Genomic DNA, 14,463 nt, shown 5'->3' on the forward strand with positions numbered 1-14,463 from the left:
AGGAACAACCATCAGGGTACTAAGAGCAGTATAGTGGTACACATATGACAGTGTCATATGTGAGGGGATGACATAGGTGAGTAATATGTCCCTATACACAATATAATGTGCACACCTATGTACCAATGTTGAGGACTCTACATCTAGGATAAATGTTATCTTTTGCAATTACCAGATTGTCACAGCTTAGAGTCTTTCACATCATACACTCACCTCACAGGGGAATGTAAATGAGTTTAGTCAGTGCTCACCCCCTTATGGCTGCTGTGCTGCCCTCAAATGCCCATCCAACTCAGGGAAGGCCACTGCCAATATACGGGCCAATAGGGGAGTCAAGGTCCAACAGGCACCCCTTCGTCCTTGGGAGGACATCTCCAGCTGGGCCTCAGAGGTCTAATGGGCCCAGCATCTCAAGTTCTCAAACTGCTTTTGACAGCGGGTGCTCCGCACTTTCTTGCTGATGGCACGCCAGATACCCTTTTTCTTATGGGCGATGACCTGCATGGATGACACAGACAAGAGGAGAAATTCATGTCAATATGCTCCATGCCAAAACAAGTATGATGAACAATCAAGTTATTGCAAGTAGCCAAACATACCCTCCCTCACACCTCAAACTCTTTTGCAAGTCACCCTCTGCAGTCAGGCCATTTGTGAAGTGGAGTCAGGCATACAACATGCATACCGAGTACCAGGTTTTGGCAATAAACATAGGACCAGACCACAAGTTGGTCCTTAAAATGCTACATGTCTACAAGTATTTGTCACACCAACATTGATGTAAATGCTTTAATGTACACATGTGGATCAGGGTACATACATCACACACTACCTGCTATATATCAGGGGTACCAGTCTTTCCATGCAGATGTGCACATGACCATCTACCCACACATGATAGCTCAATCCTTCTATAAGAAAACTGGGCTGATTGCAGAAGCCCCCTATCTTTTTGCCACCATTTTTCAGTTTTTGATGGTGTTTTGCTGACACTGATGGTGCTCTGGGTACTGCTAACCAGTCCCAGGGCCTGTGCTCTGTGTAAAATGAGTATGAAAATTAGGCTACTTATAATTGGCTATGTCAACCTACCTATAAGTCCCTAGTCTATGGTGGGGCATGTAGGTTTGGGGACCACAGCATTGGTGGTGCACCCATAGGTGCACTGCTGGGGTGCCCAGTGTCATTTTAAAGGCAGGCCTGCCTTGCTGGCTGTTTTTAAACTAAAGTGATAGGAAACTTTGACTTTGGAATTAAAAGTACTTCCAAAGTCTTAAACTACCTTATTTTTACATATAAGTTACTCCTAAGGTGTACCCTAAGTGCCCCTAGGGCTGAGTGCCATGTAACTATAAGCGGGGACCTTATAAAATTCGTTTATAAGCCCTGGTGAGGTAAAATAGCCAAATTTGTTTTTCCTCATTGTAGTGAATAGGCCCCATAGGCTAAAATGGGGAGACTTCATTTTAATTAATAAAGTCCCCATAGTAGCCAGATACTTTGAGTTTGGTATCAAATAAATTGTTATAATAAATTCCAGAACGTGCCATTGATAGATTTAATATAACTAGTTCAGGTAAAGAGTTTTGAAACTCTACCTGAAAGTTGCCAACTTTAGCTATGGAGTGCCCTTCTCTGATTGACCAGCCTCTGGCAGCCTAGCCAGGCTGCCTTGATGACGTGTGAAGTGGCCTGGGCTGAACATAAAGGGCGTGCCTGGGGGAGGAGATCTGCCTCAGCAGATGGTGAAACAGGATGGGGGGAGAGAAGTCAAAATTGTCTTCAAAGGAGGGAAGGACATTTGGAGCAGTTCAGGACCTCCCGCATTTCCTGCAACCCGAGACAATTAGTTGCCCTCTTGATTAAATTAGGAGAGGGGTGTGTTTTAGGATTTTTGGCCACACCAGTGGGTGGGCTCAGCCAGCTCTAACCTTCAAAAATAAGTTTCAGGCATGATGGATTTTTGAAGAATGTTGCTCCCTGGGATTGATTTTTGCCACACTTCCCAGGAGGTGGTCGTCCAAGGGGGAAGTGGCCTGCCTGTGATTGGACAGTCATCCCTGGGCCTATATTTTGTCCCTCGATATTGTGGTCACAATATTGTAACCCGTTGATATATGATATTCAAAAAGCCAATACCGCTAGAGCCTTTTTTTAATGAGACAGCCAAAGCATACATTTTAGCTGACTTGTTACAAGTGATTTCTATTGGCTCAAGCTGTTGCCATGGCATGCATATTTTGAAAATCTGCTGAATTGCTACAAAGAGAATTGATGTTCAGTTGCTTCTTGGAACCATCAGACTATAGCAGTGTAATGGCTGTGATTGAAATTTCAGGTGACCCTGCAATCTGTCTTGTTTTTCCACTAGATTGATGCAACTAAGTTCAAAACACCTATTGGCAAAGTTACCTCCTAAGTTTTTCCTAGCACCCTTGCTCACATAGTACAGAGATATTGTGCAAATAAATTCTCATAGAAACGTATATACAATATTATTCTTCAAACAAATCCTGCACTGCCAGCTATAAACCTATGTATATAATTTAAACTTACATAACGGTTGTACATAAACAGTAGATCCATCCCATGCATACACAAATCTACACAACATAAAGATATACTGTTCAATATGTAAGAAGGCAGAAAACATGTTTATACCCACAACACAGAGCAGGTTTATTTAACGTGAAGACGCGAAGGTCGTTTTAACATATGAATCTTTAGATTCTTCATTACATAGCTACTGTGAAAATTTTATATTAGCCTAAATAATGTATTTGTAAAAATGTGGAGATGGGCTGTAAATGAAATGAACGTGAAAATACAAAGGTTCATGAAGGCAAAAAATTACATCGCAGACATATGGAAAGCTGTATTTTATTTTTAAATAGAGTTTTGTGATACATTACACGTTCAGGAAAATATGTGCATGTATTCAATACTAAACTGTCTGGTGTGGGAAGTTTCCTTGTACGCCTTCGGGCCCTACTAGCCCCCAACCACCAATGACATCATTAGTCTTTCTGTCCTCTTTCTTTTTAGCTTTGAAAGTCTCCAGTCTTGTAGAAGTCTGTGGGATTAAAATCAATGACACTTAAAAATTAGTCAAATGTCTGGGCTGGACTGTTACCATGAGGAGCCAGGGTCAAGACTGATTTGCATGTGGCTCTGTCCAAACTGAGGTGGCTAGGTGGTTAAAAATCAGCGGATTGGGATGCGGCCTGAGTGATTGCCAGTAGCTGAGATTAAATCAAGCAATCCATCCATCACCTTGGTATTTTCACATTTGTCGGTCTAAGTGTGCCACATATTCCCAGATGTGGCTCCAGAGCTCACTGTGCCACTGGAACCAAGCTATACATGGCTGAAGATCCCTAACTGGAGCAAAACCAATCCTAGGTTGCTTGTGTTCTGGTTCAGAGAAGATAGGGCATAGCAGTTTGGGCTGGACTGTTCCTATGAGCAGCAGGGTCAAGTCTAATTTGCATATGGCTGGGTCCAAAATGAGGTGGCATGATGGGTCAAAAATGCTGGAATGTGATGCAGCTCTGAGTGACTGCCATTGGTTGAGATTAATTGAAGCATTCCCTCTCTCACCTTGGTGTTTTTGCAGGTCCACTAGAAGCATTTAATTTACAGGCCCTGCTTACAGGTAGTACCACTGTACTAGGGACTTACAAATAAATTAAATGTGCCTATAAGGTGAAAGGCAATATCACCATGTTTAAGAGAGAGATAATGAGCACTTTAGTACTGATTAGCAGTGATAAAGTGCTAAAGCCAACAGAACAGGTTCAGAAAACAGGAGGGGGAAGATAACAAATTTGGGGACGACCCTGCAGAGAGGGCCAAGTCCAACAAATGCAAGCTAGGACACTTATTTGGTTAAAAAACTGTTAATTATAAGTGACTGAAGCACTATCCCTGTCACTCATCAAGATGGAAAGTACTTTGTTTTGCTTTTGTAGAAGAAGAATGATATTAAGTACCACTGGTGTTGTTTTACAAAAAAAAAAAAAAAAAATTGTTTTACTCAACAGCTATTATAGATGCTCTAAGTAAGTTTGGGGATGTCTAAACAGTGTTTGATAGGAGAACTGGCATTTAGCTACATTTTATACAGCTTCTCACAAGTATATATATATTTTTTTTTGCAGGATCCAAAACTTCTGTTTTCTTATTCGTACCATGTTAGGCTTGTCAGCCTAGAATGGCTTTCCCATCAACTTTTGCTGTCCTCTTCCATTTTTTCTGATCTCGCTTTTTTCTGGCATTAGGACTCTGTAGACTTTACCCCTACTAACGAGCGCTAAAGTGCACATACTCACTCCTTAACATGGTAATGTTGGCTTAACCCCAACTGGCATATTTAATTTGCTTATAAGTCCCTAGTAAAGTGGTACTACATGTATCCAGGGCATGTGAATTAAATGGTTGGAGGGCCTGCAACACTGAGTGTGCCACACACTTAAATAGCCCTTTCAACAAGCTTGTCACTGCAGAGCCTGTGTGTGCAGTTTAAACTGCCATTTGAACCTGGCAAAATAAAGCTTTTGCCAGGACCAAACCTTTCTTTTTAATACATATAAGCCACCCTTAGTGTAGGCCCTGGACAGCCCAGAGGGTGGGGTGCAATGTATTTTTTAAAAGTAGGACATGTACTTCTAAGTTTCACTTGTCCTGGTAGTGAAAAGATCTTACATTTGTTTTTCACTGCTGCAAGGCCTGTCTCTCCCACAGGATAACATTGGAATAGCCTTGTTACATTTTATAAGTGTCATTTCCAAATGGGAAGTGATAATCATTTCATGTTTGGTGTCTCCAGAACCACAATTTGAAATTCTAACTTGTGGTGAAGTTGGATTTTAAACTACAATTCTGAAAAAGCCACTTTTAGAAAGATGGCATTTTCCTGCCTTATCTATTTAGTGGGTGTAACCTGTCCCTAGTCACATGACTGGGCGTAGCTGACAGACGCTGTGTATTCCTCCTAGATAGCCACACACAATGGGCAGCTTAGTTGTGTCTGGATGGACCATCAATGACAAGATGGGAAAATGGAACTGGGAACAACTCCACTGACACCTGAATAGACTGTGTCATTAATGCTCACACAAAGGGCTGCACACCCCCTGAGGTTAATCTGAAGCCAGGGAAGGCAGGATGCCTGAGGACTTCAAAGAGAAAAGTCCAGATGCTTATCCCCCAGTTCAAAGGCACAAAAAGGTAAAAATACTAGACCTCAGACACCAACTCTTCAGTATACTTCTGGACCCGGGCCAGGAAGAAGGACTGCTGGTCTGTGATGTTCTGCTAAATGATGTCTACTCTGCTGGACTCCTGCTTTGCTGTACTAACTTGCTGTCTGCTGCCCTCTTGCCTGGGTGAGAAGGGCTGGACCTGCATCTCTTGAACCCAGAACCCAGAGTGACTCCAAGGGCTAGTTCGCTGGCCTCCTGATTTGAATCCTCAGGGAAATAACAGGCTTCCAACAACCTTGTATCTGCACCTGGACTCTGCTATATGTGAGTCTACCCTGCCAAGTGGGGACAACCCTGTCCTAGACCCTTGGAAGTGGGCTTCAGGTACTTTGCCAGCCTCTGTAGATCTTGCGGAACTGACACATCTCCTCTGCTTCATGGTGCAACCCTTAGGCAGAAATGACACATCTCTGCTACTGCACCGATTGGACCCATCAGAAAGACTCACATTGCTACTCCAGCCTGCATTGCCTTTGGAACTGCTGCTGCGTGATGCATCCTCAGTGCAGGCCCTCACATCTCTCAGCGACGGCAGTCTTGACAATGACTCCAGACTCCACATCTCAACCTCGCAGATCCCCAGAACCAATACATCGTCCCAACTGAGTGACATATTTTTGCCTCCAGACTTCACATTGCAAGCCCTCATCAATCGGATCGTCAACATCGATGAAACAGGACCTCCCTCTGCAGCCTCACTGCATATTCGAACCAATGCATTGCTTCTGCTATGCAGCACATCTTCGATGTGGAGCCACACAATGCTCTGTGACCCAGGATTAAGGTACCTTGGTTCAGTGGGCTTACCTGGGTCCCTGTAGCCGGCCTGAACTCCATCACAGTTGGCCTGTACTTCTGACTTTCTCCCAGTCCAGCATAATCAGATATTCACAGTTGGCATTTTTCACATTTATGCACTATTTTGCCTAAAAACTTCAAAATTCAAGTGTTGCACAGATACTTTACACATTGCCTCTGGGCTAAGGCTAACTGTTCTGTGCCAAGCTACCCAAGGGTTAGGAACAAGTTAATTTGGGGTTTTCTTATACCTTACTCTGACAAAGATTGTTGTTGCTGCTTGACCACAAAGTAAGGTGTTCGTTTCTGTGTGTGGTGCTGCAGCTATCTCAAATAGTGACTGCCTGGGTTCATGAATGCCTATCTTTGGGTAGGGAGTTTCATTTTTGATTTCACAGTAAGGTATTGTTTCAATGAGTAGTCAATTGAGTTGTCGAGGGATACATGTTTGGTGTCTGAAGTACATCAAGCAACAGTGAAAAGGGGTGCGCTATATTGAACAGGGGTTAGAATGACCAAAGGTTTGGGACCTCGGGGTAGTGTGTGGGGTAATTGGCGGGAGTGTGTTAATGCAAGTCAATAGTGTTGTTGATGAGATTATGAAGCCGTGAGTGTGTCTGGAGGGCTGGAGCAATGTAGGAGGGACAGAAAGAGGCTGGTTTAGACAGCATTCTTTTAAAGTGTTATGTGATTTAAATATAAGTGACAGATCATATAATAAACATTGTGATGCAATGCTTATGATGAACCGGAGGTGACATACTTTTCACAGATCTAAGAGCCGGATGTTCAGTTCCATGCAAGAGAGTGGTGAGTGGGAGATGTGGGTGGAAGTGTCAATTTGGGTAGAGATTGGAGGGGTGATCAGAAGGCAATCCTTGCTGATGCAATCTCCCCCAGTGAAGTTACATGACGATATGGAGGGTAGCATATGTCTCGTCCTGCAATAAATGTTAGTGTGGAGCCCACAGTGAGGTTCTATGTATATGTTTCCAAGGAGTGCCATTCAAGGTGTTGTGTACTCTTTGTACACAACCTTACTTTTGTTGCAAAAATATCATCAGACACAAACATAAGGTCAAAAGGATTGTGATGTCAAGAATATTGTCTGACAAACTGTCAAAGGTAATAATATAATTTTGTAAGTGTTTAATATAGTTTTTAATGCACATGCATATTATATAACTTACATTATTTTGTTTTACAACTTTTTGTGCTATAAGTTAATATAATTGATTTTAACTATGTGTAATGAATTTGTTGGCATTTCTTATTTTATTTTGGTGGTATATGCCAAGAATTTGTTTTGACTTTATTTGAATTTATTGATTTATTGGTGGGTTTGTGTTGGAGTTGGGTAGGAAGTTTATGTAACATACGACTTGTAATTGTTCAAACATTTTTCATATATGTTTTAAGTTTAAAATTTTAAATTTGATTAATAATTATGTAATTAAATTTTTTCAATTAATTATTTATAAGGTTATTATAAAAGATTGTAATTAATTATTTTAACTTGCATTTGTTTTAACTGTTAATTAGTTGATTAGATTACTGATTATGTAAATTAACTAATTGCTTTACTTAAGTTTATATTCATTACATTATACAGCTTTAGTTATGTAATCATTACTTTTCTAGAAATAATATTATTTAATAATCTTGTACTGTTATTTATTTCTAGTATTCCTTTTTGTGGGTGTGCGTTTTTGTTGGTCATCCAGTGGGAAGCATTTTTTAAATATTTATATTTTGTAATGTTTGAATTGACAAATATTTCTTAGTATTCTCTTATTCATAATCTCAATTTTTAATGCACTATTAATAATTTGTATCTTTTTACAGTGTATGATGTTAAAAATAATGTATGTTTATGAGATTTTTTAAAGGTAAGAGTTGTGATAGTAAATTTCAAAATCCAACACTTTCCATACTGTTGATTACATTGCAGTGACAATAGTAAATCTGACCTCTCCAAAGTCCAACACTTTCCCTACTGTTGTATAGGTTGGAGTGGGAAGGGTAAATTTAAACTCTTCAAAGTGCAGCTCTTTCCCTACTGCTGCTTAGGTTAGAATGGGAATAATAAATCTGACCCGTTGAAACCAACACTTTGGGCCCAATTATGAGTTGATGGTCTTGAGACCGCCATCCTCGCAGGACCGCCGCTGCTGTGGTAGTCCGACCGCCACATTACGACCCTGGCGGTCATACTTCCAGGGTATCACCAGCACTGCCGGGATCACCCTGTTGATAACGACCTGTTTTTCTGCCAGCCTTTTCATGGCGGTTTCACCGGCATGAAAAGGCTGGTGGAGAACAGGTGAATGGGGCCACAGGGGGGGCCCCTGCACTGCCCATGCGCTTGGACTGAGAATAGTAAATCTGACCCTTCCAAAATCCAACACTTCCCTTGATGTTGCTTAGTTTGGAGTGAATTTCGTTTTATGTGCTGTATTTTTTACCATATATTTTACGTGATTAAATTGTAAAAGTTATTTTAGTTTGAATTTCATTTTTTATATAGTTATTTTATTTAGAGTAAGATTATTTTTTTCAATTTTTAATGTTTTCTTGTAAAGGTATTTTTTATAAAATGTATTATAAAGCTTTTAAAATGATTGGTAATTGTTATTATTCTTTATTTTGTTGTGTACTTTAATTTAACAATTTCATTTATTTTCCTATTATAATTACACATGTTTACATTTATTTGAAAGTAGATATTTTTGTTTTATTTTTGGAGTTATAGTATTTATGTACATATTTGCTTTATAATAAATGTGTATTTTAAATATTTTTACGTTCATATAATTTTTAAAGGTAATATATTGTCAAATATTTAAATTTTAATAGCCTTATATATTTAACAACAATATTTTTGTCCTCTATATTTTTGTAGTCAATATTTTTATATTTTATGTAGAAAGCTTGTAAAGTTGATGCTTGTGCTCTCAACATTTTTTGGGCCATATTTAGCATCACAAATATTTTTGTCTGTGCTATTATGACATAGAAGCGTACTCACATTGAGCAAGGGATAGTTAGAGCATAACTGTGTCTGGTTGGTAAAAATGATGTGTGGCTGGCAGTTTGCCTCACCAAGTTCAATTGGAATGTACTTTAGTGGACATAGAATGTGATGGGCAACTATGTACTAAGGGGCATATTTACGAGATTTTAATGTAGTGTAGTGCAGCAAGTCACGTTGCTGCACTGCACTCCATGACAGGTAAAGTGCAGGAACTGTATTTGAGTCAATACGGCGCATTCTTGCCTTTTCCCCTGCGCTGGCCCCTTTTTGACAGCCTAGTGCCAAAGTAGTCTCCCTTGCAGTATGGTGCATGGGTGCCTCTGTTGCATGCAGAATTGTGTTTGAGCAGGAGGGGGCACAGTTCTGCACAAAAACAATCCCCTGAGGTGTTTTCCTCTTTCTATGTGTACTGCAGAATGCAGAAACTTCCAGGGAGGCAAAGATTTTTGGCACATTCCCAGGTCTACTACTTCTGGTAAATCTGGGAAAATCCATGGATGTTGAATGGGAACATCCATGCAGCACTAATGGGAACACCTCCCTGGTGTGGAGTTATGCACGCAGTGATTTGCACTGAGTTGTATTACTCAAGATTTATGAAGCCATTCAGTGCCACACAATGTGGCCTTACTTAGCTTCATAAATTTAATTTTTCAGTTGCATAATTTTTGAACCACATTGCGTGGTGTAAGAGCGAACCAAATGGGCTCATAAATATGCCCATATATTCTAGTGCAGAACAGGAAACTCCATTAGTATGTTCCAATTAAGACCTGGGCATGGTATGAAGGGTCTTGGGCAAGCAGGAAATGGTTGCAGTACACCACCCAGAGACACTTTTATCTGGATGTAAAGGGACTAGGCAGGATAGTACAGTGAATACTGGAGTTGTAGGTGGGAGAAGTTACATGTGATCATGCTGAGGACATTGTGCAATTTCAAAGTGGGATTGCTAGTAGCACAAAATTGTGGCTAGTCTTGTGGGTGAGGTGCAAGGGTATTGTATACTACACTTCCAACAGCTCTTCTTTCTGACTACAACATGACTATAAACTAGCAAATAATGCATTAGAAACTGTTACACCTAGTTAGGTGAGAACCCTGTAGGTTACTGTAAGATGTAGGATGAGTGTAATTTGGAGTAGAGACTGGGGGGTGCGAGAAGGGTGAAGATTAATTTTCTTAGGGTAGGCCAGCCAGATAGATAATTCTTTGTTCTGCTTGCTCCGATAGGTATAAACAGGTATCCCCTCAACATAATTATGAGATACCCACTGCAATATTCTTTCAAAGTCCTTCCTATTTTGCCTTGCTCACTACTCCTGCCCACTTGAGTCTCCCAAAACCAATTTCACTGGGTCTCACATGTACAGTTTTCTTTGTCTCCAATTGTAGTTATAAAGGTTCCAGGAATGGAATTCCAAAACGTAGCTGTCTGAACAGAGAATATAAGTATACCAGTCCAAGATCTTTTGTATGGCCAAACTGTGAAGGTGGTGTAAATCCTGGGCACAGATATCTTGATTGTTGATATAATAGGAAGTTTTGTTGAAGGTTTATTAGGCCAGTACATTGTATCACCCATGTGCTATGCACATTGCTGTAAGATTATTCTTCTAGCTACTGGAAGCCAGTAAAGGGAGAAAATATTAGGTGAGATGAGGTAGTAATGCCTTGGCAGGTGAAAGAGCTATCACAAGTTGAATTTTGGATTCTCTGTTGTTTGTGAAGTGTTAGCAATGGAGGTTTGAAAGAAAGTCTAGGTAAGACAGAACAAAGGTGATGGTAGATTGGACTTATTGAGTGAAGCCAGATATAGGGTTTTATTTCAAAAACATCTCATTATGTGGAATCTTCTTTCGGGTAATATTTTGGAAACATTTGAAGTCCAAGGACAACCCTTGATTATTGACTTCTCACAAGGGGGCAGGTGAGGCTCCTAATTCATGAGGCCATGTGATCACTGAATGATGGCTTGTTTCAATTTCTGCATGCAATAATATCAGTTGGTACACTTTATGGTATTTTAGAAATAATAGTCAAGCGATAGGCATATTGGGAGCCTGGCTGTCAACCCGAGGAGTAAAATGCATAAGTGAGGAAGTTGTGCAACTGACTGATAGCAGTTAAGTTTTTACCACAGTGCATACTGTTCCTTTTGGAAGTTATTGATTTGTTGATGGTGTATGATGGGGTGTTGCTTGAGTCAGTAGTGCTTCTCTTGTTTTTTTGTCAGTAGGCATTCATAGATTGATTTCCAAAAATAATTTTGCTGCAACTGGATCTGGCAGTAACCATTTGTAATAGATGCACTGGAAATCAAAGGAGGGTTAGACCATAGATGCCAATTCACAAAAATGCCAGGGGTAGAGCAAGCAACATCACAGACAATTTGAACTTTACTTTCACTCATACACTTGCAGACACACACATTCACATATATACACCCGCTGTTTATCATGTAAGCACACTCTCACTTTCAAGCACGCACATTACATCCATTTAAAATAAAGTTGCAGGCCCAAGATGGTAGTGTGATAGGATGCACCCCCTGGCTGTACACCCCGGCCTGGCCGTAATCTGCTAATATCCCCTCACCATTCTGAGCAGCGACAATATCTACAGACTCTCCATGCCCCCACTGACAGGCACAAACAGTAGAGGTGCCTAAATTCACCTGGCAGGTCTTTAGTGGTAGGGAAAGGAGTGGCCCGAGGCCATCGACTGCAACAAGAAGGAGTACTTGGAACAAAAGGCATTGGGGGACACAAGTGGAAATCACATCAATTGTGAATTGAGGTTGTTGGGGAGGCCACAAGTGACCAGCAAGCAGATGATTCTGAGGCCCTCCCTTGTAATTTGGAATGGGCTTGGAGGCTGGGAGCTTGAGCAGCCTTGAGGTGGGAGACACCTATCCAGGCTTTAACGGAGCACAGCACATTAGGAGAGCAGGACAGCCTGAAGACTAATACCCAACCTGTTCCTCTGGCCTTGGACAAGAGGCCCAAATGGAGCAGAGGCTTGAATGGAGCGACAAATCTGCTAGGGTCCAACACAGAGACAGCTGGACTGGGTCACAGAGGCAGGCTACAGAGATCTGGCTACACTGGTGAAGTGTTGGAAATGGCCCTTTCTGCAGGATTATCCCCAAATGTTTTGTCTTTCTCCTCCTAATTTCCTGACCCTCTTTTTGTTGGCTTTAGGACTCTGGGCACTTTACCACTGCTAATCCATGCTAAAGTGCATGTGCTCTCTCCGCTACAACTTGGTATAGTTGGTTTACACCTGCTTGGCTTACATAATGTACCTATACGCCCCTTGTAAAGTGGTATATCATGTACCCAGGACCTGCAAATGAAATGTTACTAGTGGGCCAGCAGCGCAGATTGCGCCACCTGCAGAAGTAGCCTTTCAAACTTATTTTAGGCCTGCCAGTGCAGTGCCTTCATGCCCAGGTTACTGCCACACTGACTTGGCAAGCCAAACTACTTGCCAAGGCTGAACTCCCTTTTTGCTGCACCAACGTCACCCCTAAGGTAGGCCCTTGATAGCCCTGTGGGCAGGGTGCCACATGTAAAAGGTAGGACATATGTCTTTACATACTACATGTCCTAGTAGTGACAAACAGTCTTTTTAGTTTCTCACTACTGTGAGTGCTGCTCCTCTCAGAATATTGCATTGCAAATGCCTTTACAAATGTCTAAGTGGTATCTTATGATCTATAGGGAGTAGCATGGGCATGTTTAGCATGTTTGGAATGGTAGTGAGAAATCCTGCTTACTAGTGTAGGTGACTTTTATATTGCTATTTTAGAAATGCCACTTTTAGAAAGTTGGTATTTCTCTGTGCTTATATGTCTAGTGTTTTGCAGCCTGACTCCAATTCATATCTGGGACAGCTCCACTTGGTGCATAAATTCCAGGCAGCCATCACTCAGTAGGGGCTGGGTATGACAGAAGAGGCATCTACATACTGATATTCTTCTTGGGCTGGGGACAGAGAGGGTCACTCACATTTTACATGTGAATACGATCTGTCCTGCTCTCACACAGTGGACTTATTACCCCCTACTGATGTCTGGAGACATGGCTGGGTTGAAAGAGTGTTGGGCTTCACTTGAAAGGGCTCATTTGAAGTTACCTCCTGAACAAAGGCATTTCTGAGTGTAAGTAGAGGGGCTGTAGCCCCCTGATGAAGACAGCACTTTTGAAACATGGATCAAACCTCTGCCAGAGGGACTGCTGGAGTGCACAAAGGACTCATCTGGACTGCTCTTCTTTTGTTGCCCTGCTGCTTGGTGTCTACTGGGTGATCCAAAGGGCTCATCTGGATTGCTTTATCTGCTTGTTGTCCTGCTGTCAGCCTTTCCCCTGTCTTGGTCCCAGTTGAGACACTGGGACACTGTGTGGACTGGACACTACATGGTGCTGGAAGGACCTGCCAGGAACCGCCCTATGAACTACCCTGCTGATGTGCTGATCTGTTACCTGCTAGGTCACTAGAAGGACTGCAACTTTTACTTCCCAGGACCTTTGTGCTGGCCTGCTGACCTGTGCCCTGCATTGTTGTGCTCTCCCAGAGTCTCCATGGGCTGGGTGTTGTTCCCTAATTTCCCCATGCATTCAGCTTTCTCTAGCATGAGGGAAGCACTCTATCCTTGTCTTTAAGCATGTGAAGAGTGCTTTTCCCTCATCTCTGCACCAGCTCAAGGTGATTGCTGTATGGATTTCCGCCCGTATGTGGACAGAGTAGTTCAATGCAGTGGCACCAGGAGGGAAGTGCCGGGACCTTCCCCAGTGCAGGAAAAGTGGAGAGGATCTCGCCGGCAGCCTCTCATCAAGCGTGACTGAAGCACGCTCTCTTAAGTGCCACCGGAGCACAGACAGGCACCTTCTTGAGCGAAATTACCACTGTGGCCCGAGCCTCCCTCTGAGCGTGTCGCCTGAGGGAGAAGGAACTGCTGCAAGGTCTTGGGAATGGCCGTGTCTCCAAAGTAGAGGGCAGCTTCCTGCGGAGTGGCTTGGATCCAGTGGTGGCCACGCTAGGGACTCGCAGGCTGCTGCTTGTTAAGGAGTACCATTGAGGGGATCGGAAGAGGTCTCCCCATCCACAGAGAAGGTACAGGCTCTCTTTCATTGTTATCTCCACACCAGGAGAACTGTGGTTGTGTTCCCCTCTTGTCCAGTGAGGTCCCACAGGGACGAGTGTGTCCTGCTTTCCATTTCCCTAGTGGAACAGAACGAGGAGCTCTCGACAGCGGCCCTGTCCTGCGAGGAGAGGTTACCACATTTCTCATGAGAAACACGCAGGAGATCGTGCTCTCAGTCAGCTAAGGTGATCCTCAGTGAGATAGGACCACAGGAATTT

This window comes from Pleurodeles waltl, chromosome 3_1 (genome assembly GCF_031143425.1).
Source record: "Pleurodeles waltl isolate 20211129_DDA chromosome 3_1, aPleWal1.hap1.20221129, whole genome shotgun sequence".
NCBI classification, from domain to species: domain Eukaryota; kingdom Metazoa; phylum Chordata; class Amphibia; order Caudata; family Salamandridae; genus Pleurodeles; species Pleurodeles waltl.